The sequence below is a fragment of the Diadema antillarum genome, unplaced genomic scaffold (genome assembly GCF_040938485.1).
Source record: "Diadema antillarum isolate AM-2024a unplaced genomic scaffold, OU_Dant_1.0 seq00000009_RagTag, whole genome shotgun sequence".
NCBI classification, from domain to species: Eukaryota; Metazoa; Echinodermata; class Echinoidea; order Diadematoida; family Diadematidae; genus Diadema; species Diadema antillarum.
This window is the reverse complement of record NW_027271131.1, coordinates 185,784-198,519: the sequence shown is the minus strand read 5'-3', so window position 1 is coordinate 198,519 and position 12,736 is coordinate 185,784.

Below are 12,736 nucleotides of genomic sequence, written 5' to 3'. Positions count from 1 at the left end.
CTGCAGCACCCCACCCTACCACCCCATAATTGCGTCCATACTTTTCTTCCAGTACTGCAGACCATGATGTTGGGCTGAATGTGATGAGTAGCAGAAGACTATGACATGGCTTAGCATAATACCATTGGCACCAACCAATAGTTTCATGCTCAGTACGTAGTATAGATGTGGAGCGCATTTGAATAAGATTTCATCCGCGGGTCCAAAGCCACCATCACTCTCGTTACAGTTCCAAGTTCAGAGTTCAGAATTACGGCCAGCCAACAGCACCCCAGCTCCACAGACTCTCAGTAAAGTACTTTAACAAAGAAATGAAAATTTACACTCCAAAAGATGTTAGCCCTCAATGGGCTCATGTGTCAGGTATTACCTTTGAAATGGGAGTCATCAGAATTGAAGTTGATATTTTGGAATGTAGGGAGTAGGGCCCTTCTGCTCTTAAAAGGACATTATGCAGATTCTCTAAATATTCAAATGAGACTGATTCGTAATCTTGTTCCAACTGTTTTTATACTTAGGTCATCAGTGTGATTTTAGTAATTCACCTTTTGCAGACAAGTATTGAACTTGCCAGAGTGTAGTCCCAGCTTGCCAAACTCAGGAACATCTTTTTGTGCATTTGTATGAATAATCTCAAGTGTTTGTTGTTCACTTTTTGCAGTGAATGATGTTTAAAGTGTGTTTTGCTTTGCTTGTTTTACCTAGCAAAAGTCTGCTGTTATCTTTCCTCTCTGTTCGTGGAAGGAGCTAGCTGAAGTTAAATGGTTCAGTAAAATAAAAAAGCATATGTGTGTGCTAATGTGTATATTGCCATGTGCATGCCCACACAAAAATGTTTACCCATAAGACCCTGAGGCAATTTTGCTTCAAAATACATGTAAATGTTATCATCTTGTCATCATTCAAATTGGCACCTCAGAATCCATTGCATACTGTGTATTGAAAAATGATTGGCTGGAACTGGTGGATTTCATTTTCAATCTCCACAAAACCAAATAGAAATACATATACATGTACACAAATTTGCCAATATGTTAGAGAAACATAAACTGTATTCTCGTAAAAGTGTGTTGCCAATTTAAGACTCCTTTATAAAGCTACCTATAAAGAGGCTTTTGAAAATTGTTTGATGGATATAAAAGGAAACAATATGAAACGTGAGCAACTAAGGACTTCTAGAAAGAGAAATTTTTACTCTGCCTTATGAAGAACTAACAATGGACATGAGTAGTAGAAAATTATACATGTACATTGTACATGAAATTACTAAAAATGAGATGCACTACCAAACTCACAGACATGTGGTTTCTGAGACTTGTGGGGTTGTAAAAATAGTTCTTAGAAGGGGCTTGAAATTCATCTTCTACCATTTGGAATTTGATGCTAAATATTGGAAAGCTATACCAAGGGACTTGTCTGGATGATGTGATTTGCCAGGATAACGAGTTGTTCTAGAGTATTTTGAGATCAAAAGTGAGAAATGATTTTGATCGTAGTAAACCACTTTTATTTCCTGAAGAGCACTCCCCGTTCAGTGATGGGCAGGTAGAATGTAATGTGATGATCAATCATGCTTGTATTTCCCAACAAGCTAGATGCGATTCTATCTCATGCAGAAGATTGATGTGGTCCGATTTGTCGACTATCGAGAATCGATCGTAAAATATTGCACAGCAACCACCCTTGGACACGCTCTCATATTGCAATAATGTTGGTATAACTTTTTGGCAAGTATTTCATTTTTGTCTCTACCCAACTAAAATCTTCTTATCACTGCACTCTTTCACCAATTTCGTATGCATATGTGTCCATTCTATAGCAAATAGGGACAATTTCTGCAGATGTATGAAAATTATGTTTAGCTTTAAAAGCCAAGATGAAGAAGATGCAAAGTGCCAGTAACCATGGAGCTACATGTAGTAACCATGACAGTGTGAAAGTGTTGGATGCAGAAAAAGAAACAAACCATGTTATAGACAGTCTGTTCTCCATGTTTAGTTAAATTGTTGTCCTTTTTCCTCTACTATCATGCTATCAAATGCATCAGTTTCACTCCCTGTTCGGATGTTTGAATTCATTTTTCATAGGTAGCGATGAGTTAAAACTTGCTATGCAAGAAGAGGGGTTACTCGTTAAGTTGAGTTTTTAATTGCACATGACCAACCCAACCAATATTGCAATTGTGTTTTGAGTGTTAGCAGACACATTGTTGGGGAGATGACAAATATACATGACATTAGAGTCACTTTGTCACAAACTTGATAAGACATACGGATGAATGCGTCTCTGTACTTATCACTCATCAACTAGCTGGAAAAGTTACTGAACAGTAACAACATCCGTTCTATGTGAAGTTCTGTTATATGAAGAACTCTCTTATAACAAGGGAGTTTTTAACTGGACAGGAAACTCCGCATGGGTCGAAGTCACATGACTCAACATCACTTAACTAAAAACTACAAGAATTGAATCAATGTATATAATTTTTGAATGTACAGATGTCGAATGTTGGATATTTAAAAGTCAAAGGGAAATTACAGTTCCTCTCATTTGAAATGCAAGAAAAGTTTACTACTGTAAAAGTGGTTTCTTTCGCGTACAGATACTTTCGCGGTTTCCATCGGTGCCGACTTTTTCTTGTGTGTTTAAATTCGCGGTCGGCAAAAACTGTTTTATTTTGCACATGAAAACCAAAACTATAATCCAATTATTCTTTTATTTATTAAATAGAAATTAGAATTAAATGCAGGCTTACCTGAAACCCTGTCTCTCGAGTACTTTATAACATGCTTGTACCTACATTTCGCGGTATCGCTGTGTGTGTGTTGACTATCAATACACTCAATGCGGAATCTTCGTGTGTGCATGTGCGCAATATAGTGTTGTAACAAGCGGCGAGTTCAACACATTTCCTGGCGTGGTTAATTTCGCGCGACTTTTCAAAACGTTTTCGCGTGATGTTAAATTCACGGATCAACCTCAAAGCGCGAAAATAAAACCACCACGAAAGAAACCACTTTTACAGTATGTGATTCCAACTAAAAGTTTTGTTGCACCAGATGACGAGTGGTTGAGTCTTTCCACATTATCTTACTAAGCAAATTTGCATCAGTATTCACATTGAGTGTTCCACAATTCCACTATGTTATGTTCCTTTTTCCTGCATGTGTATGTTACTGGTTTCACACACAATGTGACTAGTCCATCTCATTACTAAATCCAAAGCAGCTTTTCTTTTCTATGTGTTGTCTGTTTGTCCGCCACAATGTAAATGAGTTCTGTTTATGGATAAAACCTTTAGATAACAAAACAACTGTATTCAGTATATTTTTCTGTGGTGCCTGGATGTGTAATTCTATGATTACTGTTAATGTGGATCTTTTTGCATGAGTAATTTTTTTGTGCGCTCAGTCGGGCGAGATGAGTTTCACTTGTTTATAATCAGAGTTATGACCATTCGAGCATCTGGGACGAACAATGTACCAGGGCTTTCTATAGCTCAGTCGGTAGAGCCACACCGTGCTAGCAATCCGGAGTTCTCGGGTTTGAATCCCGATGGAATCCCATTGTCTTTGCTCATTTTTCCACTAATAAATTGTTTGTACAATTCCATGGAAGCAAGACATCAACTACGGAAGCATATGGCACACACAAATATTCATGTATTCATATATACATAGAGTTATGCTAGTTTCTGGTTGCGTGAAATGTGCGAAAATTTCCACTTTTACAGTACATTGTATTGTCTTAAAAGAAAACCCTACAGCCTTGTGCACACTGTCCAAAGTCACTGGCTCAGAAAGGGTTATACACGTATAAAGATTTATCCATAAAATTGACGCCACCCATCACACCAGTGCACACACACACCCTCTCTCCCTCTCTTTTTCTCACACACACGCATACCCACTTACAAGTACAGTCAGCCTTGCTCAAGTCGACCTTGCATAAATCGAATAGTTGTATAAGTCAAAGGTCTTTTCAAGTCCTCTTCTCTGTATATTCTATTGATATTAATCCCTCATATGTCAAATTTTCTCGAAGTTGAAACTATTGTATTTCTTCAGTCCACAAAGATTTGACTTACGCAAGGTTGACTCTATATCCATTAAAACACTAAAATTCTTAAAGGAGAAATCCAGTCCAAATATAAGTTAGTCTGATAAGAAAGAGTACAATATTATGAGTTCGACGGTAAAATTTTGATCGAAATCGGGTGAAAAATAAGAAAGTTATGACATTTTGAAGTTTCGCTAATTTTTCAGGAAACAGTTCTTGATCGGTCAATATGAATATGCAAATGGCAAAGTGAGCATGTCATACCCTCACAACTCTGTTGCCATATATTTTGTACATAAAATTGTGAAATTTCCAGTTTTCCAAACGCAATTATGCCTGGGGCTCAAGTCCTGATACTATCTAAACTGATCACTATTCTGAAGTTATTCAACCAGGAATATTAACATGTTTTAGATGTCAATGACAAAAATGTTGAATTTTCATCATTTTTTGTACACAATCAATGGAAAACTGAGAGGTTACGACATGTCCGCTCACTCATTTGCATATTCATATCCACTGTACAAGAAATGTTTTGCAGAAATACGCAAAAATTTAAAATTTCATAACTTCCTTTTTTCGTCCGATTTCAGTCAAATTTTTACCATTGAATTTGTAAGATTTTACTCTTTTTTTTTTATCAGACTACTAAGTAACTTATTTTGGCACTGGATTTCCCCTTTAAAACCAGACAGAGACCTTTGTAGACACCTGTGCAACACGCTCTCTTCTCTGAATTAAAGGAGAATGAAACCAAAATACAGTACACAAGGCCTACAGTGCAGTCTCAACCTATATCGGGAACTGTCTGGCAAGGCATTCCTTACCAAATTATTAGCAGTACTGTAAAAGTGGAAATTTTCACACACTCTACGCTCGCAAAAACTAGCAAGAAAATGAAAGCACATACATGTAATTATTTTTGCTTGTTACATGTATACATGTAACACTATCTACTGTTTTTGATAGCGGGGCATTAAAGAAGCACGAAAATCATTCTTCCGGGCCGAGCGCCAAAAATAGCCTTATTTACACTACTCCATTAAAAAGTACTGTTTACCATTGGGAGCAGTGATTTTAAAAAATGTTTGAAAGATCACATTTGATGCATACCATTTGTATGTGTAGGTCAGTTGTATCACAAAACATCCTACCACATACAAATTTCATAGTAAAGCCTAAAATGTGAGATTATCACTATTTTCCCCACTAAACCATAACTGTGGACGATTTAGTCTAGAAACATTCTTATTATAACTACACTGTATTGTTTACATTTTGTATATTGAACAATACTTGACATTGATTATACTGATTCAAGTTTTTACATTGGTTGTTTCTATCCCTAACCCACCTTTTAGAACTACAGTATTTTGAAGCATTAAAGCTAGGTTTTTGTTTCATCTGCAAATGGTAAATAATGCCTTAAACCAAAAGCAACACAGATACCACATACCACTCACATACCTCTCTAAATTTAGACACTTTCAAACAATTACATCTCTCATAATCTCAATACCACAAGGAAGAAGACAATCGAGTCTAAAATCGCATATTTATTTATATGTACATATATTCATTTTGACCCTCAAACTAAAATGGTGAGTAAATGGCTACCATGAAACATCAATATGAATTATGAGCAAAACAAAATCGGCATTCAATGACTTTTTGAACACATATCATTCCACGCTTGGAAACTCCTCAAATATAGTATTTTTCTCGCGCATCGCAAATTCTACTGGGTATTAAGCTCTCGATCATAGCTACGTGTGCAGAACGTCTCCCTCAAATAATGTACCAATATTTTGGTAAAAAATGACATCTGTGCATCTAGTGGCATGACATGACAGACCATACTTGCAAATAATAAACTTTTGAACACAAAAACACACATAGATACATGCCAGAGGGTTCCCTGTTGACCTGAATTTGAAGGAACATTCATTTAATGAAGTCTTTTTGAGTATTACTAAACATTACTTGTTTGGTAGAAGAAGCGTAGGCATTACTATAACATGAATAATGATAGCACAGTATGCTTTCTCTTTTCAAAACCTAGTATTAAAACAGTTTTGCACAAGATCAAAAAAAGAGAACAATATACCATAGTTTAAATTACCTTCTCTCCTAATAAAGTACAATGTAAATGATATTCAGATTAAAAGCAAAATGTACTGAACCTCCTACTGTATCAAGAATTATATAAATCTGGACAGTTGATACGATGCACTAACATGTACTGGACTACACAAAAGTAAATTTTCTTCTTCACTCCTCTGAAAACCTACTATGGTGAAAAGATATAAACTTGGATTAATCTTGTATCTGTATATTGTACTGCTAGTAATTTCTCTGATTACAGTAACACCACAATTATGTCAACATTTTTCTTCTTTTTTTAAAACAATGTCACAGTACACAGACACAAAGAATGGGACATGTGGGACAGACATTACAGGCCTGGCCTGTGTTGACCAACTGTATGGCTTTCTTTTGGTTCAGTATGGGCACTGCATTTACACTGTCCTCAGTCCCATGCATAAATAATACTGTTGCACCATTCAGTACTCCCAGCAAAGTATTACACAAGTGTCTTTTCTTTCAGAATATGTGATTGTTTGTCCCTGGACAATTAGTTGTAAATCAATAGACTGTATAACACTCATCTACTTTTTTTTTTTGGACATTTTTCTACTTTTTTTTTAAAGGATACAGCAACTGATTGTGGAGGGTTCAATTTACCAGTAGAAGGAAAATACAACCAGAAATTTTCCTTCTTTGACAAAAATAGGCTAACATTTTGTAGAGCACAATTGAAACAAGAGTAAGAAGGGAGTGAACAACTCTGATGTCACTGTTTTTAATGATTTTGAAAATAGTTTATCAACAAATATTTTGCTGTTTTAAGCGACACATTGCCTCTTGACCTCGCAATGGGTAGTAACAAACAGAAAAACTGTTTGTGTAGAACATGAAGATGAACCACAGGCTATCAATTAATCTGGAAAAGAAAAATACACAGTGTACATGTCCTGGAAATATCTAAATGATCCTGTAACAACAGAACATTATGGGATGCAATTCTAGCTCTAGGTACAGAAAATATGATGACAGAGAGAGTTTTGGTCGGAAATATTTTCCAAAAGAAACAAATGAAAACATCTCCAAGCAATTATCAGTCCAATGCCCTATTGACAGTATTGAAGAATACAATATACTAATGGTAAAAATGCATCACACATGCATAATGGGTGTACAGTACTAATTTGACGGTGTAATGCCAGCAGTACGTTTAGCAATAATTTCAATTTATAATACGACTGTATTCTGTGACAACGGAATCAATTACATATCAAATGATCTGATATCTTTCAACACCAGCAAATTGTTGGTAAGTGCAGCAAACTTTGCCCTTTACATTTTAGACATTCTTAACCCAAAATAACATATCCGTTCAACAGCAGGAGCGCATATCATGGATATTCCTATAGACACATATTTGTAAAAACGTAAAACTAAAGCTCATTAAATGCAAGAAAACCTGAAGAGGGAAAAAATGGAATATTTTAGCTCGACTTCTTAAAAGAACTAACTCTGACGATGTAGGATTATACATCTACAATGAGATGTAAAAGAGTGTAAAAGCTAGAACTGCAGCTAAACCATACCCTTTAAAAACAATTTGCTCTTTTTGCTTCTTTCTCAAATAACTTCTTTACTAAGTGCATACAACCCCAAGTAATTTACCACAAATCGTTACGATAACCAATCAATCAAACATATCACTGATACGATTTAAAAGGGGGGGAAAAACAAACAATTTTTCAGACATGATATAGCAGTCAGCGGTGATGAAGATGCTCAAATAAAATGAGATAAACTACTCATCAAGTACGTACAGAAAAGTTTTCAAACTGCGGCCAAAAGTGCAAAGTAGAAATTACCGCCCGAGAAAAATAGCGTTATTTACACAACAGTACATACATGTATGTCCGAGACAGGAAGGCTATGTAAAATGTTCAAAATACTATTGTCAGAATTTAATATAACTCATGCAAGGCATCATAATAGTGTTCCAATAGAAACAACTTTCTTTTTTTCCCTCTCACTCCTCTTTTTTTTTCTTCATAAAATACTGTCAAATATTCAAATATCTTGCACCAACAGGATTATGCAATATGATGAAATGAATCAGCATACTTGAAAATAATTACATAATTTAGTCATTCTGCACTATGTACACTATAAACATATTTTTCTCCAGTCTGATTTGTTTCTGGATTTATTTTTTTTTTCTAAAGTTTTTTTTTGGTATTTTTTTATTTTTATTTTTGTCTTTCTCCTTGTTAGATTCAAGCTTTGCAGAACTGGAGTGAGCTAATAAGCAGAAAACTGGACACATTTTTGTGTCTCCAAACGTCGATAAGAATTATCCCTCAACAAAAGGAGCATCTGACTTTTATCGCTCCTTTAGCTAGAAGTGGCAAACCATATCAAATGAGACACAAACCAAACCTGCCAGAAACCGCTCAGAAACCTCTCTTCTAGTTCTGATTTGATACACACATGCAATTTGAAGCTTCTATTCTTTGCTCTTGTTTTGCCATCTGCACATCAAAATGCACACACAATTGGTTGTTAGGTAAATATCCATCTTTAAATGGGCTTAAAATGTAAGTTTGTATCACATACTTAGTATATATCAATTTCAAATGTTTACATTTGTTAAATGTGAAAGCTGAATATCTATATCACCACCTCATCAAACACTACACTAAATGAGAAGTTTGCTAAATGTTACTTGGCAAATCACATATTCAAGTTGCTTATTTGATGATGACCAAGATGTGAGAAAATAGAAAGTGATTTTACTTATAAACAGAAAAACAGTTTTTATCCATGTAGGGGAATGAAAAAAGATTCTAAGATATAACTTGGTGCTTTTTTTCTCTTCCTACCAAGAAAACAGTCCTAATGAAAAGAAAAGAAAAATCTTATGACATCTTGTCCACACACTGGCATATTTTCCACATATTCACAAACTTGAGTAACAATCAAGCGAACACCATTACAACTAGCTTATGAGCTCTTTCAACTTGCTAACTTCAGTAGAACTACTGATCACGATTTGCATGCCGTTTGCAGTCTCCACTGGGGCAGACTGTAAAATGTTCGTCCTTGTATGGGTTTAGCAGGTCTGTCAGAGCAATTTTTATTCATTCCCAATGCCCTGTGGGTTTATCCATAGACGACTGCACGTCATCGTAAAAATCTGTCCACTCTCACGCCGAGCAAATACGGCCCCGCAATTACATGTCACTGAAGCAAAATGGGCTCCAACCCACTGGGGACTGCACCACTCACTAACACATTTTAGTGTCGCGGCACGCACATTAAGTGGTTGTGCTCACCAATACATCTACTAATGACATACAACTTTCCTTGTTCAATATCAATGCCATTTACATACTTTTTTTTATTTGTCTTTGATCTTCTAAAGTATTGTGTACCTGAATCACTTTGCTTCTGATATCTTTCAATGATATCTCTGATATAAACCAAAACAATTGGTAAGAGTCTGCAAAAAAGAATTTCTGGCCTTCATTCTTTTTGAAGCAGAGCAATCTCATTGTTTGTATGAAAGAAATTTGATTGAGTACGTTCCTTGCGACTTTTCTCTTTTTAACCAAGTCTTGATTCTGTGGGTATTCATAAGTCGAAAAACAAGAAAAAAGAAACGCACATATTATAATTTGCCTTTCCTATGACAGATACTAGACATACGCACACGCAGATCACAGCGAATATGCATCATTTCCATAAGCAATGGTTTGATCTTTTCTAGTGGAACTACCCTAACACACCCTGCAGTGTGCAAATAAATCTGCTGTTTCAAGTTTGTTCTCGTTTTTTCTCCGAAGAAATGATTTTCGGTGAAGGGAAAGTAATGAAGATGATCTCTCTACTCGCTAGTGAGAATAAATAAAACTTTTAGGAATTCTACCAAGTGAATGAGGCTATATATATCGTATGCTAAGATATATGTATCTGATAGATGACTAAGGATATAGAAAACTGAATAAAAAGATGCCATAGCGCAGTGTAGGGGAATGTTTGATATATATTAAGTTCCGTGACTTCCTTTTCTTCATTTTGCTATCCACATAGTGGAAAAATAACTACAACTTGACAGTACAACTTGGTGGCATCAAATCATTGTATTTGAATAATATTTTTCATAATTTTTTTCTTTCTTTCAACTTGCACCAAGGCTAATATGTACATTATCTTTGACAAGATATAGGAGTATGGTTTTAACTAGTCAAGATATATTGCCACATACATCCACACGCGAGGTGCGCTGCATATTCCATGTTTAAGTGCACGAGTAGACTCGAAATGATCGAAAGGGAATACGGGTTGCAGTCGTGCTTTAAACCTGCAAACACGTGTGAATGTTTTCTCACACACCAAACAGGCTTGCGTACACCACAATAACACACACACACACACGCACACAAAGAATATTTGATTAGCTGGCTGCACACACCAATAAGACAACACACGCACATGAAACACACAAAATCAGATAAAATATCATTACTACTTTGCTCATTTCAGACATTACACTAGCTCCCCTAGCCATAAGAAACACAGCCCCTCGAGCCATCCACATGGACTCCCCTTACTCTAACAACCATCTCACCTTACAAACCTTTTGTGAACAAGGTGATCTTTTGGTCGTTTAAATCCTGTTCACTTACACCCAGCACACTGTCAGTGAGCGGGGTGGAGCTTTCTAATCAGCGATACAGTATTCAAGCCTGCTTTGAAAAGTTTTTCCCTCTCAAACTTCTCAACATGGGCATTACGTAAGTAGAGATATTCATTTCACGCAAGCTTTTCATTTTTTCCCAGATTGCAGCATTGGAATTAGTTAAAAACAGAGAAAAGTAACAAACACATAAAAGAAAAGGTGATCGTAAGAGAAAAGTCCCCTAATGCATGAACAGATTTACTGGACTGAGCACTGGTGGGTTATCTTCCAGTCATGCCCACACTTATACATCCAAAGCATTTTCTTGGCTCTTGTTTTGGTTAAACAGTTTTTCCCCAAAGACACACAAGCATAAAACATACTGTAGCCATTCATTTTCATATTTCATTCACAGTTATCATGATAGAGAACATGGAAATTAAGTTTCAAGGGAACGCTGACTTTCCTTCATATTTGGTGCATATCACAAGGATAAAGATTTTGTTTCAGTATCTGTGTATGATTAACCAGTTATCGCTTATGAATAAAACACAAATACATATTAAACTATGGAAGGAAAGGGTAAGAAGAAGATGAAACCTTTCATTACTGCCAGATTAAGTACTTTTATCACAATTACGGGACAATCAGCCTCGAAAGTTTTCAATGATGAAACTGCTGGAAATGACACACTTGATTGATCCCACCCTTACTGTACTTAAGCAGTTTAGTGATGATACCTCTGTGTTTTAGTAAGGAGAATAACTGTCAGCAGGGTAACCAAAGGTCATTCAAACTGTTTGTGTGCAATCCACATCATATATGTCCATATGTCCCCTTTTCACCCAGGAACTAGATATAATACTGTACTCAAGAAGACACAGGCCATATTTTTTTCAACTGAAAGAGAGAAGAGAAATTTCAGAAATTGTGACACAGACAGACAAGTGCTAAAAGAAAAGAAAGTTCAAGTCTTACCTGAAAATCATGTATACATAGCAATTACCATGTATTATCACAAAAGGTAATATTCTTCTCTTTTTTTTTTTTCATGCTGGAATAGACTGATGTCATTCTCAAGTGATTTCTCAACCCTGAGTACAAACCAGTCGGCATAAAGACAGAATTCTGATTCAAAAAAGGAAAAAAAAAGAACAAGGAGAGAGCTGAAGATATCATACACACACGCTGCTAACTACATGCAACCTTCAAGTGACTACGTACTATCCTCTTTTTGGCAATGTTTTGTCATCTTGAACGTCAATGATTCTTTTTCTTCTTTTATTGCTTTGCAGGTGTGCACTACAGATGACCTCTATGTTTTCTCTACCTGTAACGATCTCCTCAAAATGTGAGCAGGTGATAAACGATACACACCACCACCACCACTTTGTCGCCTTTTGCCACATGCCTCCTTTTCAAGCGATTCATGTCGATGGACAAGAGTCACCAATCCCTTGCCTGTCCCTTCTTGAAAGCTGTGAGTGATGGAGAAAAACTCGGCCTACACACATTTAAAAAGAAGGGCTAATGTCTCGGGGGTTACTTTCCTTTTACTCCTTTCATTGTAGCAGGCATATACTTCTACTCCACACATTTTGTATACTTCACTGATCTCTACCATCACTTGCCACCGAGTTCACAAGGATTCCACTCACACGATACTTTATGACTGGAACCACACAACCACTTCTTTTTTGGAAGCAGAACAAGCATCGCGGAGTGGCAGACTCCACGAGTAGCAAACTCTTCTCACTGGCTCAAATTCTTCTCGCTGGCTGGCTCACTTGTACGCGTAGAGCAAAGGGCCAGGCTACAACAGTAGCCTGGCCGACCGGTCAGACGTGGACTGCTGTCAGCTGCGGCTGGTCCTTGGCAGTTTGGCGTCCCGGCATCATCCAGCTTGAGGTTTCACAC